This window comes from Lithobates pipiens, unplaced genomic scaffold (assembly GCF_037356315.1).
Source record: "Lithobates pipiens isolate NorthernLeopardFrog02 unplaced genomic scaffold, aLitPip1_a1.2 Scaffold_1, whole genome shotgun sequence".
NCBI classification, from domain to species: domain Eukaryota; kingdom Metazoa; phylum Chordata; class Amphibia; order Anura; family Ranidae; genus Lithobates; species Lithobates pipiens.
Window position 1 is genome coordinate 44,074,432 of NW_027507685.1, and position 23,071 is coordinate 44,097,502.

Below are 23,071 nucleotides of genomic sequence, written 5' to 3' on the forward strand. Positions count from 1 at the left end.
CCATCAGGGGAAACTAATATTTTTCTTCTTTGTAGTTCTTTGCACAAGGAATGAAAAAATTGTGCTTGAAATGCAGTCTGATATATTTAAAAGACTACTTTGTACCAGCTTCCATTTTGCCTACAAAGAACATCACTTCTTTGTATGTGTCTTTTTATACATGTTTAGCTTACTATATTATGTTTTTTTTTTTTTTTTACTTTGCAGCTGATTCATCAAACCTGGACAAAAATCAATATCACAAAAAATTGAGTTGTTTCTCACAGTAATCAAAATAAGTGTGTATTTTTTTCCCCATAAAATAAAAGCTCAAACCCAATTGGTTGTTTCTGGTACTTTTGCACATAGTTTTTAAAATTTTAAAGTGGAACTGAACTCAAAAGTAAAAGATTTGCTATGTTATAGGAATATGACTTTTGCCTAAAGTACTCCAGTGGCTAAAGTCTCACAGTTGTATATCCGCAGTGTGAGATTAGAATGATTGTAAATGTTCAATTGAAAAAAAAAAACATGTCATACTTACCTGCTCTGTGCAATGGTTTTGCACAGGGCAGCCCCGAACTTCCTCTACTGGGATCCCCTGCCGGCGTTCCCACCCCCAGCTGAGTGCCCCCATAGCAAGCTGCTGCCTACAGGGGCACTTATGCGGGCTCTATAGATACACAAAGCACAGCTCGGCCCTGCCCTCACTCCCTCCTCACTGGCTGTGATTGACAGCCATGGTAGCCAATGGCTCTCGCTACTATGTCTGAGCCAATGATGAGGGAGAGAGCCAAGAGGATCACTGCAATCATGCACATCGCTGGATTGAGATCAGACACAGGTATGTATTTAGGGGTGGAGGGGGGGAGAGCTTCAGAGTAAAGTTTTTTTACCCTAATGCAGAGAATGCATTAAAGCGATTGTAAAGATAAAAATAAAAAAAATAACAAACATGTCTATATTTACCTGCTCTGTACAATACAATTTCACAGTGCAGCTGCAAACCTCCTCTTTCGGGTCCCCCACTGGCACTCCTGGCCCCTCCACTCCATTGAATTCCCCCATGGGAAGCTGCTTACTCATGCACTCATGCATGCTTGCTCCCGAGCTCTGCTGCTGAGTCCATTCACACAGATAGTGGGATTCACCCCCCTCCTTTGTCACTGGCTTTGACAGCCAATGGCTTTGACAGCCAAAGCCAGCAAGACCCGGAGGTGAGGGTAGAGCAGAGCTGCAGACGTTCACAATCAAAATTGCCCATTTTAAAGGCTTATATGCAAGTAATTGGGCATACAGTGGTTATGGGGGTCCGGGTACTTCCCTGGGGGACATCAATGAAAAAAGTTTGTAAAAATGAGTGATTTACCGATGCTTAAAATGAAAGCATAAAAATAAGAAATAACAATACAAATGAACAATTCCTTTTAATATAGTGCCTAGGGGACTATATTAAAAAGGGGACTATAGACTGCTTGTAAAGTGGCACATTTTCCCTGCAATCTTTCTTTATTTTGTAAACAACGACTTGGGGAGCCAGTTTGTATGATGAGGCCACAATGTAGTGCACTGGGAGCAAGATTAGAGATTTTTTGGATAAATTCTGGTGTGTCTTCTGCAGACTTTGAATAGAAGTAACATGTGCGGAAAAATAGGTCTTTTGGTGTCGGAGGTGCCTTCCCACCATAATCCTATAGAGGTACTCTTGATGAAAGCAAGAATTGCCTTGCTGTCAAAAATGTAAATGATATGCACCTTTCAAACAGGTGCAGACTAATTGGTCTTTTGATGTCCATGGTGCCTTCACACCATAACCCTATAGAAGTACTCTTGATGAAAGCAAGAATTGGCCTAACTGTCAAAAATTTTAATATGCACCTGTCAAACAAAAATTTGGTCTTTGGGTGTTAATTGTGCCCATGAAATCAACACCAAAAAATGTCTTCCAGATTAAATCAACACCCACAAAGCACATCCCAAAAACACTTAATTAGTGACATCAGCATCAGGGACTTCATAGCTGCTGGCAATCCAGGACTGAATAATTTTGATAAATGTCAGCTGGTCCACAGAGTATGTAGATAGGCATGCTCTATTATCAGTAACATAGAAATGCATCACTTAGGCGGTCCCCCTTCTCCACTGCTCCTCTTTTGACCAACAGAAGTCTCAAAGCTACGTTTTCCACAACACTGTAACCTACCAGAGTCAGGAAAAGCGTTAGATAAACTCCTCTTTAAGGTGTCCTCGAGATTTAATCTTCTGCTCCCTCTGTGGAGATGGGATGAGTTCTGACTTTCCTCTTGTAACGGTGGTCAAGGAGGGTTACCAACCAATAGTGATCCTTCTCCTTGATGCCACATATTCTCGGGCCGGTTCGCAGGCTTTGAAGCATGAGGGAGCCCATGCATTGCCTTGATTCCTCCCAGGCTGCAGTGCATGGTATCATTAGTGAGCAGTTCAGAAAGAACTCCAAGATCCAAAGAAGCAGGTCCACCCCTTTTTGGGTTAGATAAGTATGGTGCGCACAACACCTTACCAGGCACTTGACCATGCTCAGTCTGCCTTAGCACATATAGGGGTTAGTTCACTAAAACTGGTGCAAAATCTGGTGCAGCTGTACATGGTAGCCAGCTTGATCAAAAAAAGTTTGCTAAAAACCAGTTGCCTCTCAGGTGTAATTTTCCATGGTTTAATTGCAGTTACAACCTCTAAGATGATAAGATGAAACGAAAATTAGGTAAGAATGACAAATTAAATAAGTGATGCCTTTGGCATTTTTGCTTTAAGGGACAACTAGGAATTCATTTACAGGTATAGCAGAATATGGGGATAGATAGCTGACAAGGGTAAAGACAAGCACAAGGAGTATAATTGAGGCGGGAAAGTGGTAATTGATTCCACAGGTCTTCTCCAGTTGCAGGCTTTAATGATTATTACCATCATAATAAGTGATAGGTCACTAAAGTGCTACTGGGCATTGTTCTGTTATTTAGATGCCATAGTAGAGTTCAAGAAGTTTAGGGTAGAATTGATTGGGTGCAAGGCTGAGAGATAAAGCTCATGAAGTCTGCTGGACTTTCAGGGCAGTCATTTATGGCTGCTGACACTTGGACAGATGGACAGCCAGTGGATTAAGGTCTTGTATGTTAATTAGTAATTCTACTATGGTTTGGCAGCCAATGGTGCTTAGGCCACTTTAACTACAGATTTTTGTGACTATACAGTTTTGCATGTCTTGTGTAGTAAACGTAAGTGTATCATTTATATGATTACATATTTATTTCCCAAAATGTTTTCTCTTAAAGCGGGAGTCCGCCGGGACTCCGCGTTTTTTTTTTTTTTTAAAAGCCAGCAGCTACAAATACTGCAGCTGCTGACTTTTAAAATAGTGACACTTACCTGTCCAGCGCGCCCGCGATGTCGGCACCCGAAGCCGATCTGTAGATCGTCTCTCGGGTGCTGCCGCCGCCATCTTGGGTTTGGGAATCAGGAAATGGAGCCTTTCGGCTTCATTTCCCGGTTCCCTACTGCGCATGTGCGAGCTGCGCTGCGCAATAAGGACGGTCCCCGCTGCCTCTGGGATCTGTGTGTTTTCCCAGCAGGCAGCGGGGCACTTGCGGAAAGGGGCGGGCACTTGCGGAAAGGGGCGTAATATACGCCCCTTTCCGCAGAGAGCTATCCCGGAAGTGGGTGCAGATACCTGTACTGTACAGGTATCTGCACCCCCCTCCCCCCTGAAAGGTGCCAATTGTGGCGCCGGAGGGGGGAGGGTTCCAATGAGCGGAAGGTCCACTTTAGGGTGGACCTCCGCTTTAATCACTGTAAAAAAAGAAATGTAACAGGACAAAGAAACAGCAGACACCTAGTACTAATTACACTAAGGAAAACAGGCAGGCAGAAATTAATGATTTTGGCCATTTTATAAAGGTGTTTCCCCCTAGAGTTACCTGACACCCCCTGTCAGCCTTCTCTATTAAATGAACATAGACACTTGGGTGGTACCGGAATGCATTTTATAGGAGAGCCGTTTGAAAAAAACATTGTTCTGAAGACGTCAGACTTTTGACCCTTATTTAATTTTTTTGGGTTGGCTTACATATTAAAATAATATTTATTTAAATTACCATTTTGTAAATAAAATAATACATTAAGCTCATGTACAGCGTTGAGAGACATTACCAAGGAATTAGGTCATCTAGTAATTCTAACTAGAAGATTGATATAGCCACACATCTTTGTTAATTTTATTTAGTGCCAGTAGAAGATCATTTGCTTAAAGAACATATAATGTGCAAAGAACGGATGGTCTTTTTCATACGGGGATAAATGCCTTGTCACAATGCATTTATCAGGTACATTAGAAAACAAGGTTGTGGTCGGAAGATTCCCTGCATATGATGGATAGTTACTGAACCCCTCTGACTATTATATATGACAGCTTTGCTTTGTCCACGGCACCATAAACTAAGTTTAATAATGGTTTTCATGTGACTGCACTATGCTTTCAGCCTATTCATTTATAGCAAGCCAGGAATAGGAGCAATGGAAGGTCATCTTAAGGCAATTACATACCAAACTAATCTGAAATAACCATGGAGGTAAAAAAAATTATACTTTTTGTATGCCTAGATTGCATGCCTTTGTTGTGCTTATTAATTATAGATTATGCATATGTAACCTCACTTCACTTATGTAAATGTTGCTGGAATGAACAAATATTGTTACTTGCAAAGCTACTGTACAGGCTTATTCAGTAGGACAAACTGCAGTTCAAAATGAACACACACAAAAAATTGGTGAAAAACAAATGCAAAAGATTCATGCATATTGAAACAGGAAAGTGTGAGCCAGTCCTTAATCCACTGATTGTAAGGCCTTGTTCACACTTTGATGCTCAATTAGAGGTTTGATGGTTGCAGTTTGCTTAAGTGCATGCAAAAGCATGATCGTGTCATTGAGACTGATTCCTTAAAGTAAAAATAGCACACAATTTGGCATTGCTGCCAAAATGAATTAATGTTTTTTTTTTTTTGTTTTTTTTTGTTCTGTGTTAATGCCCTCAAGTTAATTGGGTCAGCCAGGTTCAAATTGTTACAATGTTTTAATGTTGCACTGTTTCATCAGGTTCACCTGCTGAGCTTGGGATAACTGAACAGGAAAGGTTAAAATTTTCCTGCTCTTTTTAGCAAGGTTAACGCCCCCTTCAGGTCACAATTTAAATAGGGCTCACTAAGTGCCCTGGGAGGTTGGTTGGGGAAAAACTGACAAAATGTAGTTGTTACTCTGTCGGAGTGAATCACCCCCTTGGGGGTCGGGGTTCTCAGTGGGATATGGAACCTGTGGATCTTTATGGACTTATTGCTGCCAGTCATGGACTTGCTGCCTTTTGTGGATTATTACCAAAATATGGATTCTAAGGGACTATTGATGCCTCTTGTGAATTTACTGCCTAAATCTCCTCTTGCCCTAAAGGGATTGCTTTATAGACTTTGCCATCTGTTTAAGGTAAGTCACTTTATGAGGCACCCCCTTTGCGAAATTGCATGATTTTCATATGATTTTTCACCTTTTTATTTTCTCTTTAAGTGGTTGCTGATTTCTTTCAATTTGTTTCCAATACACTTTTCACTTTTCCAGTCAACAATGGGTATTGGTTTCTAAGCCATGAATATGCATTGGAGGAGCATGGGGAGTGTCGGGTATTACTTATACCCCCGCTGGGAGTCTTGTGCACGCTCTACTTTTCTCCTCACACATGCACATCACGTCAGGTAGTTATCCCTGTGATTTCCTCTTTATAACCAAGACCGCACACCTTTTTGTTTTTCCTCAACCTTTTCCCCTTTGGGTAATTGCTTTTCTTTTCTATTTATGTGATATGATTTCCTTCACTTTTGTATGCACTACGCTTTTCACTTTTTCAGGCAATATAGGGTGTTGGTTTATAGACCATGAATATGTATATCCCAGTACTATTCATACATATTGGTCCAATATCATTTACTCTATGTCAGAAACCATGAAACAGACTGAGACAGAAGTACAATCAAATCACACTTGTTTATTAATAAAAATAAAAGGTAAATAGAAAAAAGCATAGTCAAACATAGCCAGAGTCCAGTAGCCAGATCGGGTAGTCAGTCAGTCTAAAGTTCATTAAGAAGATCAGGTAATCAGCCAGGCCTGAAGTCAGGGATCCAAGGAGAGCAACCACAAGCAGTATAAGAAGCCAGGAGGGATGTCAGCAAGCCAGTCTTTGAAACAAACAGCAGGAGATGGTTCCTTGTGATGTGACCAATGCGAAGGCAAAGGAAAAAGTGAGCTGGAAGGTTTTAAATAGGCAGGTCAGACTAGCATCATCGAGAACAGCTGTTAACTGTGGAAAGAGAAGAGAGCTGGCAATTAGCCGACAGCTGAGCGGCCAGCCCAGAGGAGGAAGGGCTAAGTCAGCCCTGACACTCTACAGACATATTTGAATGTTTTCACCCTTGCCCATTACCTTAGGGTGTGTCGGTGCCCTCGCTTTTTCCTTAGGTTCATTCCCGCAGCTCTTGGGATAGACTTGCTTCGCAGATCCTGGCTTACAACACTGCTTATTCATTGCTTAATTTATACATAAGTATTCCAGGGATATACATCTTGTTTCCCCTTGCCCCTACATTCTCTCACCATCTGGGTAAAACATTAGATACTATTTGGTACCTTTTTTCATTTTTTTTTTTTTTTTTTTTTTAGATATGCTATGTGTTTGCTCCTGATATGTGGCAACTGGCCACGAAACACGTCGAGCCTATCAATGTCATCATGTTCCCAACACAAAGCTTGACCTCAACTGTTATCTGTATCCTATAATCCATTTTTATCCATTACCCAATAAGCATTTTTCTTTTTATACTAGTTACTTTCATGGGATACTATGCGATTTCAGATGCGTGCATGTATACATATATGAATTCTTTTTTTTTTTGTCATCGTCTTGTATATAGATAAAAATACTCATGTTAAACAATGTATCGCATGTTATGAGGTATGCTTTGCTTTTATGCCAATTAAACAATTCACATAATTTCTTGTGCCTCACTCAAAGTCCCAAAAACCCCTTTCTTATTTCAGATTTAGGGATGGAGGTGCATGTAATCATGCATGTCATTTAAAGTCCCATTACCCTCTTGCTTTCTATGTAAGTTACAGTCACTTTATGAGGTGCAAGAGAGCTTTGTATAGGAAACTGTGCAGAAGATGTCTTTGTTCAATTAATTTGCCTGGTCTGGAGTCTCTCATGTGGTGCATTCATGGTGCATCTAAAGAGCAGGCCTTACAAAAAGGGACTGAAGTTAGAGAAGATACAGTACAGAGTCTAACAAGCAGAATGCTGTCCAGAGGAAGCTATGTTGACGTTGCTAAGGACTATCGTATTTGTGTCACTTGCCAAATCAGCCAACCAGCCAGGAAAGGGCAACATGGCTAAGGTGACAGTTACTCTAGTAGTGAGGGGGTGTCGTTCTTGGCCCCTTTACTAGTGCCCAGTTTCCCACATATTGGGACTGACACCAGAGCAAAGAGTACCTAGGGACCAGTTCTGGAGTCGAAGGAGAGAGAGATGTAGAGGGTCCACGGGAAAGAGAAAGCAAGCACGTGGTGTGGAAGAAGTGCCTTTCCTGTATCCAGTAGCAACAGTCGGATTAGTCACTAGGAACGAAGTGATGAAATTGCTGAGTTGGTGGAGACCGTTACAGGCTCTGAGGTACCAGCTCAGAAATGCTGCCCACCTAGGGAAGTGGTGTTCTCTAGTAGTCCACAATGTGCAGTGTTAACAGTGAAAAGAAGTTCAGCCACAGATTACAGGGAGTTAACAGTGCAAGAGGCTACCCACTTCTGGAGACCTGCTTTAATGTTGATTTTCACATGAATATAGGCATTTTTCTGCCTAGTTTAGGCATTAGCAAGTGCATTTCTGCATTGTCCCCACTAGGGCACCTTAAGCCCCGCCCACAAACCAAATTTTTTTTTTTTCAAATTGTATTTTTTTATTGAAAATATAAAGATAACAAGATTACAGTATCTTACACTTGTACAAGTGTACATGGAAACAATAATTTTAGCATATAAAACAAATCAAAAACGGGGGGGGGAGATGTAAGGGAAGGGGAGGGAGGGAAGAGAGAGGGAGGGATAAGGATACTTCAGCGTAATTAGTATGTCATCAAAAAATAACAGTTATTTACGGTACAGATCACCAATCTCCATAACCATATATTTATATACCAGTAGGTAGGGGATGTGGAAATTTCTCTCCTATAGGAGGTCATGGAATGGTTTGGTCAGTTAATTTAAGCATGGAACTCTTCGTAAGGGGACATAGAGTAGGAACCAATATTAGGTATCAGTATTCAGTTTAGAGCAACTCCACAGATCCCAAATCTTAGAGAACTGAGGCATAGTATCGTGGACTATTGCCGTAAGCCTCTCCATATGGCCAATATGTTCTAGGATCTGCAAAACTTGGGAGAGAGCGGGCAGAGTTCGGGATAGCCACCGTATAGGGATGGCTCTTTTAGCCGCTAATAAAAAAAAGGTGGCAGCTTCTGAGCATGTTTAGAGAGTCCAGGAATCGGTAGCCCTAATAAAAAGTACAGAGGATCTAATGGGAGGGAAATCTCAAACAAGTCCTGGATGAAGGACTGTATTGTAAGCCAGAATGGGCGAATCAATGGGCAGTCCCAGAAAATATGGAAATGGGAACCTGTGTCTCCCTGGCATCTCCAACACACCGCAGGGGTCGTGGGGTCATATTTGTGTAAAATTTCAGGCGTTCTATACCAAAAGAGTAATATCTTGTAGGCCATTTTCTTCTGTTCTACACAGCGTGACATCTTAGAGACGGCTGTCCATATTCTCTGCCACTGTGGGAGTAATATGGGCTGTTTTAGCACTTGAGACCTCTTCCGCATATAGGAATGGGAAGATTCTGTAATGGGCACCGATTCGTGGAGTATTCTATATATGTCAGAGATTAAATGGGCCTGGTATGGACCTTGATCACATAAAAGTTCAAATGGGGTTGGCTTGTCAAGACTTAGGGTGGGGGAATTAGAGGCAAAATAATGTCTGATTTGCAAATAAGAGTGGAAGAGTTGTTTGGTAATCTGGTGCTGCTTCTGTAACTCCGAGAACGATAGAAGTCTCCTGGTAAGGGGGTTTACTATGTTGGGGAGCTGAAATATACCAGCCAGGGACCATGGAATCATTCTATCGTATGCCAGGCTGTCTGGGATATCTGGGTTAAACAGTATGTTTATCAAAGGAGGGCATTGGGAGGCTAGAGAGGATAACCTCAAGCATTTCCTCCAGATATCCAAGGAGAACAGCATCGGGGCTAGACATATGCTACGAAGTGGACCCATGGAGGTTTTAAGGTCTGACCAAAGCATGGCACAGATGTGTGCAAATCCGGTGATGCTCAATTTCTGCCCATACTGTAGAGGCTTTCCTGGACGACCAGGTAATAATTGGTTTGAGGTTTGTAGCGTAATAATATTTGATCAGATCTGGGGCCCCATGACCTCCGTGCCATCTTGGAGCTAACATCACCAGACCTGCAACCCTATGTGCTTGATAGTGCCATATAAAATTGAGAAAAGTCCTCTGAACAGCCTTTAGTTGGGACATAGGAATGGGGATTGGGAGAGTGTCAAAAAGGTAGAGGAGTCTAGGCATTACTGACATCTTCAGGACATTGATACGGCCCAGAAGTGAGAGGGGAAGCGAATCCCATTGCTTCAAAAGTCTATCAATGTTGCGAAAGAGTGGGGGATAATTAGCCAGGTATAAGGTTGAATAAAGCCACGTACACACGTAGCCGTCTGTCCGACGTACTTAGTCTGGCGGACTTCCCGCCAGACTGTCCGTCTGACTTTCCGAACGGGCTACTTGCCCACACACGGCACTTTTTCAGCGGACTAATACGGCGTACTAAGTCCGCCGTACTATCCGCCCTACTTTTGAAATGAACGGACTCGCCCACACACGCGGAGGAAAGTCCGCTCATTTCGAGCGCGTATCCAGGTAGGCGGGGCCCGCAAAGGAGACGTCGCTGGCCCCCGCCGCCTGGTATGGACTTAAAGGGGAACCCCAACGCCGAAAAAAATCAGCGTGGGGGTCCCCCCAGGTCCACATCAGACCCTTGTCCGAGCACGCTACCCGGCCAGCCAGGAAAGGGGGGGACGAGCGAGCGCCCCCCCTCCTGAGCCGCACCAGGCCACGTGTCCTCAACATGGGGGGTGCCTTGGGGAAGGGGGGGCCGCGCGGCCCCCCCACCCCAAAGCACCTTGTCCCCATGTTGATGAGGACAAGGGCCTCTTCCCGACAACCCTGGCCGTTGGTTGTCGGGGTCTGCGGGCGGGGGGCTTATCGGAATCCGGGAGCCCCCTTTAATAAGGGGGCCCCGGATACCGGCCCCCCACCCTATGTGAATGAGTATGGGGTACAATGTACCCCTACCCATTCACCTGTAAAATAAAGTACAAAAAAAACACAACACACAAGATAAAATAGTTTATTGCACAGCTCCGGGGGTCTTCCGTCTTCGGGGGTCTTCTCGCCGGACTCCTCCGCTATCTTCTAGCTCTTTTACTAGCGGAGGAGCCCGGCTTTCTTCATCGCCGCCGCCCTCTTCTTCTGACTTCGGGGGGTCTTGTCCACCTCTTCGGTTCTTCTGCCGGGCCACCGCGCCTTCTTCTAGCTCTTTTACAGGCGGTGGCCCGGTCTTCTGTCGCCGCCGCCTTCCGTTCTTCTGTTCTTCTCTTCTTCTTCTTCTTCAGATGTTGCCTTGCCGAGTCCTCCGCTCACAATGACGGGGACCGGGCACGCGGCGACTTATATAGGGACAAGGGGCGGGGTCTTCGGTGGATGTCACATGGGTTGATGTCACACGGCAGAAGAACCGAATAGGGGGACAAGACCCCCGAAGTCGGAAGAAGAGGGCGGCGGCGAGGAAGAAAGCCGAGCTCCTCCGCTAGTAAAAGAGCTAGAAGAAGATAGTGGAGGAGTCCGGCGAGAAGACCCCCGAAGACGGAAGACCCCCGGAGCTGTGCAATAAACTATTTTATCTTGTGTGTTGTGTTTTTTTTGTACTTTATTTTACAGGTGAATGGGTAGGGGTACATTGTACCCCATACTCATTCACATAGGGTGGCGGGCCGGTATCCGGGGCCCCCTTATTAAAGGGGGCTCCCGGATTCCGATAAACCCCCTGCCCGCAGACCCCGACAACCAACGGCCAGGGTTGTCGGGAAGAGGCCCTTGTCCTCATCAACATGGGGACAAGGTGCTTTGGGGTAAGGGGGCCGCGCGGCTCCCCCTTCCCCAAGGCACCCCCATGTTGAGGGAACGCGGCCTGGTGCGGCTCAGGAGGGGGGGGGGGCGCTCGCTCGTCCCCCCCTTTCCTGGCCGGCCGGGTAGCGTGCTCGGACAAGGGTCTGATGTGGACCTGGGGGGACCCCACGCCGATTTATTTTCGGTGTTGGGGTTCCCCTTTAAGTCCATACCAGGCGGCGGGGCCAGCGACGTATCCTTCGCGGGCCCCGCCTACCTGGAGACCCGCTCGAAATGAGCGGACTTTTCTCCCGGCGGGAAAAGTCCGATCATTTCAAAACTACGGCGGACTGGCATACACACGGCCGGATTGTCCGCCGAAATGCGAGTCCGACGGGAAGATTGGAGTGTAAAACTACTTTCTAAGTACGCCGTACTTTCGGGTCAAAAAAGTATGCCGGAGGCTACACACGGGGGGATTGTTTGGCGGACTTCAGTTTGCCGGACTTTTCCACCCACTTGTTTGATCGTGTGTACGCGGCATAAGAAGGAGTTATGTTAATCCCCAGGTATTTAACGGAGTCTGTGCACCAGTGAAAGGTGTAGTCGTTTTGCAGTAAGTAAGATCAGAAGAGTGAATGTGTATGGGTAAAGCTTCTGTTTTACTCGTGTTAATCTTATACCCTGATATTGAGCTAAAGTCTTTCAGCAGGGACAGGAGGTTCAGAAGTGAGGTGTGGGGTCTAGTCAGTGTCAGGAGGATGTCGTCCGTGAACAGGGACATTTTATATTCCCTGTGGCGCAGGCACACCCCCCCCCCCCCCCCCAATGTCTGGGTGCATGCGGATGGCCTCCGCCAGGGGTTCTAGGCAGAGAATAAAAAGAAGAGGCGACAAGGGACAGCCCTGTCTAGTGCCATTACTCAAGGGGAAGAAGGACGATAAGTAGTATGCCAATTTGACCCGGGAAGAGGGGCGGGAGTAGAGGGCTTCAAGGGCTGCTACAAAAGGACCTGCGAAGCCGTATCTAGAAAGAGTGGCAAACATGTATGGCCAACTTAGCCTGTCAAAGGCCTTCTGAGTGTCTAGACTTAGGTTAAGAGCTGGGCGGGAGATTTCAAACCAAACATGTTTATATCTGTTTTTATGGAAATCTGATTTGTTGCCATGGTCAAATGTGCTAACGTTCTTTGCTCCAATTTTGAGTCATCAGCTTCATTCATTAAAACAAAACATAACCTAAACTGTCATGATTTCTAATTTATTCTGTTTTCAAACTATAGATGTAGAATGCAGTAGATATGTTTTCCATAAACTCTGGGTGTATTCATTTGACCTCTATTTGAATCAAAAAATTAGAATCCAAAGTAAGTTTTTTTTATTTTTTTATTTTTTTTTTAACCTACCTGGGTACTACACAATACCCTTTTCATTAGGGTTTGTAGAAATAAGAGGTCTGTTTGTGCAGACTCTGGTAGTTGTATATGCACTGAATATGGTATGTTATTGACAGGAACACAGTAACACTTAAAAGCTGGATTGGGTGACCCAAAGCAGGTCACCCAAGCCAGCTGCTAAATGTTACTGAGCTCTTATCAATAGCATACCAAAGTGAGCTTATAAACCACTGTCCATAGAGACCTCCTGTGTCCATAAACCCTAATGAAGTGGCCCCTGAAACACATTGGCTCTTGTTCCCCAGTAACGGTCAAAATAAAACCTTACTTTTGGCTTTAATATTTCAGTGTGGCTCTTTGTTTGCAATTCAAATATTGTCTCTACACCCCAAGGTTATGCCCCGTACACACGAGCGCATTTTCCGTCGGAAATTTTTTTTTTTTTTCGATGGAATCCCTCTCAAGCTTGGCTTGCATACACACGGTCACACAAAAATTCTCTGAACTTTCGACCATCAAGAACGCAGTGACGTACAACACTACGATGAGCCGAGAAAATGAAGTTCAATGCTTCAGAGCATGCGTCAAATTATTTCCAAGCATACGTCAGAATTTTGCACGTCGGAATTGGTACAGACGATCGGAATTTCGGATCAAAACTTTTCCGACCAAAATATTGAGAACCTGCTCTCAATTTTTTTGCTGGTGGGAATTCTGCCAGCAAAAGTCTGATGGAGCATACATACAGTTGGAATTTCTGACCAAAAGCTCATATCGGACTTTTGCTGGTGGAATTTCCAATCGTGTGTACGGGGCGTTAGTGTGGCAGTTCATCAGTGCTGAGAAGCTGCCCATATATCACCTAGATGCCCCACAGGGGCACAATTAGCGCAACTTGGATAAAATAAATTTGAGTACTAAATTGTCACCAACAATCTACTACTCTTAATTTCACTTCTGTCACACTTCCACATCTCCAAGTTAATCATATGCTCCACTGCCCCCTCATTTAGCAACATGTATCATCCAGCTAGGTTAGAGAAGGTGAGAACATAAGTCAACTTCTCAGACATTTTGGAAGCAAATATCTCATTAAGTAATTAGTCTGTCAAGTTTGGTATGAAAAAACATTATTCTCATACAAAGCATGATTTTATATATTCCTGACTGTTTTAATTTGCTGCGTCATTAGGTATCATATGTGTTATACAGTATGTATGAAGAAACTGATTTATTTTTGTGAAAGATGGCACTAATTTTCTCCTGCCTCTAACCTCTGCAGCCCATGAATGGACGTCATACATTTTTTTGTTCAGTATGACATGCTATAAAAAAAACTTTTAGCTTTTAGTGTCACTGTAAGATGTAATGGTGCTGATCTTGTGTACCTCCGGTCTAGTTTGACTCCTCTTGTGATATGTTCAACCCAGTGCTGCTGCAGCTATCAGTTTCAGCTGCAGCTATCAGTTTCCACCCGAAACTGATAGCTGCAGCAGCACTCATTTTAAAGTGGACGTAAGCCCTCTCCTATACCCAGTGAATTGAACAGCTTCAGATGATACACAGAAATGATACAAATCTCCTTACATAAGTTTTACAAGTATATCTGATGTGTTCAGCTTTCTATACTCTTTAGAAGGTGAAGATCATTTTCCTGTTCAGGAGTGGGAGGGGATTCTGGGTATACACTGTGTGTGAGCTGATTGGAGGAAAGGCGCACACACACCCCCCTCTACATAGGCAGAGGAAACAAAGAACTTGCAGAGCTGTGCTGTGAATAGAGCAGTTTTCTGCTTATCTGTCTCTAAGTTCCCTTCCCGACACAAATTTCCAGCTGCTTTTATCTCCCATGTCGGACAACTTGTCGGAAGTTATCATGCTGATAACAGAGGAAAGAAGCAGCAGAAAGATATGGGATTAATGCTTTGGAGAGAGATAAGTAAACACTACAGATATGTGTCCAGGTCAGATTTCACGAATGGGGTTTACATCTATTTTAAGTATATGGTATCTACTAGTCTTTTGCAAGTGGAAAGGGTTTATCACTTTTTTGAACATAGCATCATTTTTTCTTAACGCCTGTCTTTTGTCTACTTTACATGTGTTTCTCCATCATAATTTTTTCCTTTTTTATTAATGTCATCATCCTTTTCTTTGTTCATCAAATAATTAAGTAACCATCAGTATTTATGGGCCAAGTCCTTGGTCTTCTGTTTGGTGCCCCGGGTGTTGAAAGCATTTCCCACAGTATTGTTTTTTTTGTTTGTTGGGGGTGCTCCTGCTTCAAGTGCATGCCCCATTGCCCCCTAGGTGCTACTTATAAAGGGTATTTTACAACAGTTCTCAAAAGTGTGCAAATGATCGTCAAGCACAGCACATCTTTTACATTCAAATGTGTCCTTGGTTACCTTACCTAGACACTTTGTTGGTTATGTTGCTAATGATTCAGTAGGAACATTTTCAGTTCTTTATAATCCTTTTAAATCCACAAGTGGATGATGGATTGTATCGAGTCTAAAAGAAAAAACCCAAAACACTGGAACTAATCAAAGCAAAGGTAGCTCATAGCTTGCCTGTGTACCATTTGGCCCGAGTCTAACTTTGGTTACTATAGCAGCTTTAGGATGCTAGGTTATGCCTATGTAACTTCTGAGTCCATCTGATTTGGAGTTTACAAGGAGCAAAGGACCCACCCTTGACCAAACATGACAATGTTTAGGCCGAACGATTGGACACTTAGATACTGAGCACTGAAATATAGGAGGAATGGGGAAGAGTAGCATGTTTCCCTATATAACATTTTTTTTCAGGGTGCTAGTAATAAAGGTAGAGAATGTGGAAGGTAAATATCAGCAGCTGGGGGGGGATATGCAGCAAGCTTATTCCTTTGTTATAAATAAGCAAAGCACGGGTGCAGATCATCTTCATGTGAACAGAATAAATAAAAATATGTTTTCAAGGATATGTAAATTGTTCCTTTAATCAATAAAGGAATATTTTAAACAGGAAAAAGGAAACATTAACTATTGACAAAACAGAATAAAACCAAATACATCTGTATAAGACAGAATACATCTGACTTACTGACTACATTTTGCTCATTATACACGGGGAAAATGTTTGAAGTATTTATCTATAAGCATTTACAAAAGCACTGAGTTTCATACTGATAGTGCTTAAAAAGAACCAGTCTTATAAATGATTCTGAACATTTAGGGGCTTTTTATCTATGTTTTTACCCAATATTCAAAAAAAAATTTATATTAGAAAAATGTGTGAATCTAGGGTTAAATATGTGCGATTCTTAGGTGAAAACATTGATAAATAGACCCCTTAGTTTTAAAGTATTTTATATTTTCCAGGCTTACCTGTCACAGTCCCAACATCCTCCAGGACTGTGACATCATAAGGGGCGGGGTCAGCATGTGACATCACCGGTGACCCCACCCCTTATGCCTATATAAGTCGTCCCTGGCATTGCGGCCGGAGAGAGCCTCGTGTCAACATCGTAAGGAAGAAGAAGAAGAAGAAAAGAAGAAGAGGAAGAAGGTGGTGGCGACAGCGACCAGACCGGGCCAACACTAGTAAAAGAGTTGTAAGAAGATAGCGGAGGACCGGCAAGAAGAACCGAAGAGCAGGACAAGACCCCCGAAGTCGGAAGAAGACCCCCGGACAGCGGGACGACGAAGAAGAAAGCTGGGCTCCTCCGCTAGCAAAAGAGCAGAATATTGCAGAAGAGCCCAGCGAGAACACCCCTGAAGACGGAAGAAGACCCCTGGAGCTGTCTAATAAAGTACTTTAAAAACCTGTGTTGTGTTTATTTATTAACACTTTTTTCCCCGGGTGAATGGGTAGGGGTACATCGTACCCCATACTCATTCACATAGGGTGGGGGGCCGGAAGTTGGGGGCCCCCTTATTAAAGGGGGCTCCTGGATTCCGTTAAGCCCGCAGACCCCCAAAAACCCTGGCCATTGGGCGCTCACTCGTCCCCACCCCCTTTCCTGACCGGCTGTGTGCTCGGATAAGGGTCTGCTATGGACTTTGGGGGGACCCCACGCCGTTTTTTCAGCGTACGGGTTCCCGTTAAATCCATACCAGGCAACGGGGCTCGCGAGGTGTCAATCTTGCCGATGGAGGCGTCGACATTGACTTCCTGCGCTAGTCCCATCTACCTGGAACCACGTTCAAAATGAACGGACTTTACTCCGTGTGGTAGTCCGTTCACTTCAGAAGTCCGCCGGACTTTTGGGAAGAAAAAGTCAGCTGGAACCCACATTTGGCACGCGGCATTATACAACACGTGGACACTTAAAGAGAAAGTAAACCCTGATGGGTTTACCTCCTCTTTGATTCCCTACAAAGGTAAAGCATAATGGACTACTATGCAGTCCATTATGTTTCACTTACCTGACACAGGAGCCAGCAAAGTCACCGCTGTCCCCTGTAGTTCCGAGTGTCCATCTTCTTGGTGGGTCTCCGTGGGTCTCGCTGCTCCGGCGCTGCGATTCGCCGGAGCAGCGATGATGTCACTCCCGCCCATGCGCACGGGAGCCGACACTCGCAGCACATTGCCACGATCTGCGGCTTACCTAGTGGCTGTCTTCAGGTAAATATCTCCTAAACCGTATAGGTTTAGGAGATATTTCTTGGACCTACAGGTAAGCCTTAATCTAGGCTTACCTGTAGGTCAAAGTGGTTTGTAAGGGTTTACAACCACTTTAAACATTTGTCATATCACAAATGTTGATGTTTTGGATATATGCAACTTTATCAATGTTTGAGTTCAATATTGTTTCTAGTGCGGCTCTTTTTTAGAATTACTTGATTTGATTTGATCTGTGATAAAATTCCTCACAGCAGAGCTGCTACTGTTTATTATCTTTTTTTGTGATAACACCATTGTTGATTTTAATTTTATTTACACTATAATTAATTTTTATCTCCAAGTGCAGTTTTCTTGAGTTGAAACAGCGAATGTATGTTGCAGATTATACATCTGAAAAGGAATTAATTCACTTCAGAAGGAATGCCAATATTGCACACTGAGCTGTACATGCGTGGCCCAGACCACAATCTTTAGAAACTTTCTAGCAAGTGGGTAAGACACACAAAGTCGCTTCTGCAATAAAAGCCTTCCTGTTAACAAATGTCTTTTTCTATGGTAAAGTTCCACTTTAAGAAGTAAGATTGTTTCACCAGCCAATGGTGAGCTGTTGTTTTTCAAGCTAACACAAGTTGCTCATGCTAGCATTGGATTATAGCGTATAATGGGCATTAACTGAAAATGACTCCTTATGCTGTATGGCTAGTGTCAGTATGGCTAGTGTATAGCTAGTGTCAGTACATATGTGATGTACATAAGACACAGTAGAAGAGTAAATGGCAGAATGTAAACAGCGATCAATATTAAGGGCAGAAGTGGCACTGGATTGTGAAGCTGATTTAATGTGGAAGCACCTGGAGGAGCCTGCTATGTGCTTCCAGCAGCATTTTCTTAATTTTCCACCAATTTCAGGTTCTTAACTTTCCTCATATTAAGATTGGTTTGACAGGTGGCAGTGGCATTGAAATCCAGCTCTAGTGAGGGCTTGTGCTGATTTAGCCCTATGCCGTGTACACACGATTGGAATTCTCGTCGGAAAAGGCTCTGATGGTTTTCTCACCTGAATTCCACTCAAGCTGTCTTGTCTACACACGGTCACACCAAATTCCGATCGTTTAGAACACGGTGACGTACAACACATACAACGGGACTAGAAAAAGGAAGTTCAACAGCCAGTAGCCAATAGCTTCCGTCTCATAGTTGAATCTGAGCATGCGTGATTTTTGGCGTGTCGGAATTGCATATACACAATCGTAATTTCTAATAGAAAGTTTTTCCGTCGGAAAAATTGAGAACATGCTATCAATTTTTGTCTGGCAGAAATTCGGACAGCTAAATTCTGATGGAGCAGACACACAGTTGCATTTTCTGATGAAAAGCTCTCATCTGTCTTTTTCTGGCCGGAATTCCGATCGTGTGTACGTGGCATAAGAGAAACCTCTAAAAATTGTCTGCCATTTAGTCAACTCACTTGGGAAGTGACATAACGGTGGTAGGCATGAAAGGGCAAAAATAGGCAATCAATGAGAATTGTGAGGCTGGATCTTAATCTGCATGGGTAAATCAGATAAAACTGTGGTCAAACCCACACAAACAAATTGACACTTTATTCATATTCAAAATCATTGTAGAGCTACCCTATGACAGCTTCTAGCTCCTGTGGTTTACTGATGTGAAGCTCCTCCCCTTCCTAAAACCCACCTCCCTATATTGCGTAGTACAGCCTTTCTCAACCATGGTTCCATGAGCAGAGATCAGACACACGTTCCACTGACCACCAGTGTATGTGTTCATCCCTTCTACTGACAACCAATGTAAGGGGGCACTTATACTGGCCACCACTGAAATCTAACAACATAAGTGATCTGAACCTAAGACATTGCTGTATATTTTGAAACACTTTTACTAGTTCTTTTGTTAGGTAAGACCGACAGGGGATTTTTTGTTTTCAGTCTTGTCCAAATGGATTTGCAATTATGTGTATCGATTTTCTAAGAACTGGATACTCTGCTAAATTCATTTTTATATAATGCTTTATGTCCTCTGTGGATTAATTTATGTGCAAAGCTGAAGGTTGAAGGCTTTACTTCTCTTTCTGAAATGGTTTAGTAACATCTGCCCTGCTATTTGGGGAAAGTACTTGATAAATCCTCATATCTATATTTTATGTGAGTTTCTCTATTGCTCATGATAGTCATAAAACAGTCATGATGTCCTCTCGTTCTTGGGATTGATCAAATACATTTATTTGATTGGCCACAGGTAAAAAGGGAGATAATGCAAGTTTAATTACATCAGGTGGAACACACTGGCCCCATCCGTTACAAGCTTCTCACCATTGGCCCTCAGGGTTTTTTGGATTAGCAGTCCTAAAGTTTGAAATAACTTTACTGGGTCACAGCAAGTGCCAAATGTATTCCTTAGTAAGCAGTAACGCCTTAAGAGCCTGGGCTGACATTAAGGAGCTTACCTCGAGCTCTAATGGCTAACCTATTCTGTTTGGTTTTGCTTAAGACGTGTAAGCCGAAAATGTTTTGCTTACAAATTTAAATTCTTTGTACAGAAAGTTGATTCTAACATGGGATATCTAAGTCGTGAACAATGTTTACAAGCAACATTTCTTTGTCTTTGCCCTTCTGTGGAAGTTAATGTACTACTGTAAAACTCAATATTACCAATGCTGATAAACACAATGGGTAAACTCAGCTTCATTACACTGTAAGTGCAGGGTGTCATGGTGATCCCCCTCAGAGGGCATACCCATAATACCTATAGATAACACTATGGGCATTATTTACGAAAGGGAAATACACTTTGCACTGCCAGTGCACTTGAAAGTGCAGTCACTCTAAATCTAAGGAGTAGATCTGAAATGTGGAAGCTCTGCTGATTTTATCATCCAATCATGTGCAAGCTAAAATACTGTATTTTATTTTCCTTGCATGTCTCCCTCAGATCCACAGCGACTTTACTTCCAAGTGCACTTGTAGGGCAAAGTGGATTTTCTTTTAGTAAATAACCCCCTATATGTTCAGATTGACGATATCTAGTAGCAGGAAAAAATGACTGTGGGGGCGGAGCCAGAGAGAAAGTATTGCAACTGAAGCTGTTTTTTTAAACTCTTGCTGGGGAACTGTCCAAAATTCGCCTTTAAAATGAAACGATTTCATTTAATATGAACCCTAAAACTTAAAGTGGAACTAAACCCATTAATTCAACTGTTTCCCAAAACTGTTACATTCAAGGCGTGCCTTAAATGATATCTGTCAAGATCACTTATTTCCTCAGCCGAACTATCAAGCCATCTAATGCCTGGTGTCATAACTGATGACATGTGCAACACCTTAGCAACTGCAGATCAATCAGAGACTAATATGGCAGCTTCCTTGGCTGTAAAGTAAGGGAGAGTTTAGTTTCACTTTAACTTCATTTCACTTAACTTCACTTTTACTTTAACTGATTATAAAGGCTCGTTGAAAAAAATAATAATAATAACAAACATGTCATACTTACCTCCACTGTGCAGCTCATTTTGCACAGAGTGGCCCCGATCCTCGACTTCTGGGGTCCCTTGGCAGCTTTCGTGGCTCCTCCCTGCATTAGATAACCCCCTTTGAGAAGCGATCTCATGGGGGGTTACCTTGCGGGTGCGCTCCTGAGTCCAGCATTTGCATCCATAGACACGAATGCCGGACTCGGCTGCGTCCCCGGCACCCATGTTATTGGATTTGATTGACAGCAACGGGAGCCAATGGCTGCCCTGCTATCAATATAGTCAATCAAGAGCCGGGACCCCGTGCAAAGAGGGACAACGCGTCTCCGTTGAGGCAAATACGGGGCTCAGGTAAGTAAAAGGGGGGGGGGGCTGGGGGGCCGGTCACTGCCAGAAGTTTTTTCCCCTAAATGCATAGGATGCATTAAGGTGAAAAAACACAAGGGTTTACAACCGCTTTAACTTTTACACTGCATGAAATTACTCCTTAAACACTAACTTCTTTTTAAGGTAGAACTAAATGCATACAGTAAGGGAGGGTTATAATCCCAATCTTTTTTTTTTTCTTTTTGCCATCTCTGTTCCATTGGAGAGATTTCTCTTCACTTCCTCTCCCATAGCCAAAACAGGAAATGAGAGGAAATCCCTCCAAAGTGAGGGAATCCCGGGGTCAACAGAACAGGTGACCAGATTTTTCTTCTATAATTATTCTGGTGTCAACCCAAAATTTGGGATTTTCTTTTGCTTTCCCCTGTGATGATAACAGTAAATAGGAAAAAATAGAGAGGGTGAATCTCCCTAACAGGGGCTCAGAGAGTAATAAAAACTGTCAGGTATTCTAATCCCTTTCCACTCCACTAAAGAAAAAAATCTTTTGCTTTTAGTTATACTTTAAAGGGGTCCTAAAGTCTAAACATTTTTTACTTTAATGCATTCCCTGCATTAAAGTAAAAAATATTTAGGTAGCAGTATCGCCCTCCTACCTCCCTCTCTTGATCCAGTGCTGTGCTCGTCTGCAGCGGCGCTGTGTTCAATTCCCATTCTCACAGGCTTTGCTGCTGCTGTCAGTCAAATCATGTGATGAGAGGGCAAGAGGCGGAGCAAAGCCATGCTGTCTGTGACTATGGATGCAGGCATCATGACTTGGAATCGAGCCCGAAGGAGTGACCAGGAGGAGGAGCATGGGAATTGATAAGAGGAAATGTGAGTAAGTATAACATGTTTAAGTTATTTTAGTTTAAGTATGACATGTTTTTAAAAAAAAAGACTTTACAATCAATTTAAAGTGGTTGTAAAACCACTTTGTCACGATCATACAATCCTCTCTGTTAGATAAATTTATGTGCCTCACTGTATGTGCTGTATAAAAAATCTGCCAATTTCTACCTCTCAGCGCTCACATGACTGCTGACTGCTCTTATCTCCCAGTGTGACAACTACAGTGGGAGGCACTGAGAACTCCCACTGATGTCAGACGGAAGGAGAGGAAGAGAGCGGCAGGCAGTCCCGTGAGCTCAGGGAGATACTCTAAAATAACGTAGAAATTTGCATATTTTTTCTGAAGCACATACAGTGGGTCATATAACATTATCTAACAGAGGGAATTCATGAGTATAACACAGTTATTATAGCAGCAGAAATAGAAGGGATGGTGAGCAGAATGGAACGGACACAAGCTGACAGGCAGGGAGGGGAGGCAGAGGAGAGACAGCTGATGGCGGAGGCATGTAAACTGACCACGGTATCAGAGGCTCAGCAGCCATGATAAACGTGGCCAGTTTACAGGGGGAGGGCAGGATCAACCAGGTATTTTAGATTATACAAGGAGCTTTAAGATAACAGGACATTTTACTTTTCTATTTTTTTTTTTAGGGTTACAAACACTTTAAGTTAACTTGAAATGTGAATGCCATACTTACTCAATGACATCCTGCTCTGATATAACACAGAGCTGAGATCTCCACACTAGTTGGCTCGTGATTTAGCATTCAACGGATGTCAGATGTTTGCAACCTTCAGGGACTAGGATCCACCATATCTGTTGTAAACCATTTATGTGAATAGAATAATTAGGGAGGAAGAGGGAAATGGTGTTTTGGTAGGTTGAGCTGCTTTCAATTATCATGGGATAGAATAGTGATTAGGATTTCCACATTTTGAGTGTTACAACCACAAACGTAAACATATTTTATTGGGATTTTATGTAATAGACCAACACAAAGTGGAAAGAAAATGGTTTTTAATTTTTTTTACAAATAAATATCTGAAAAGTGCGGCGTGCA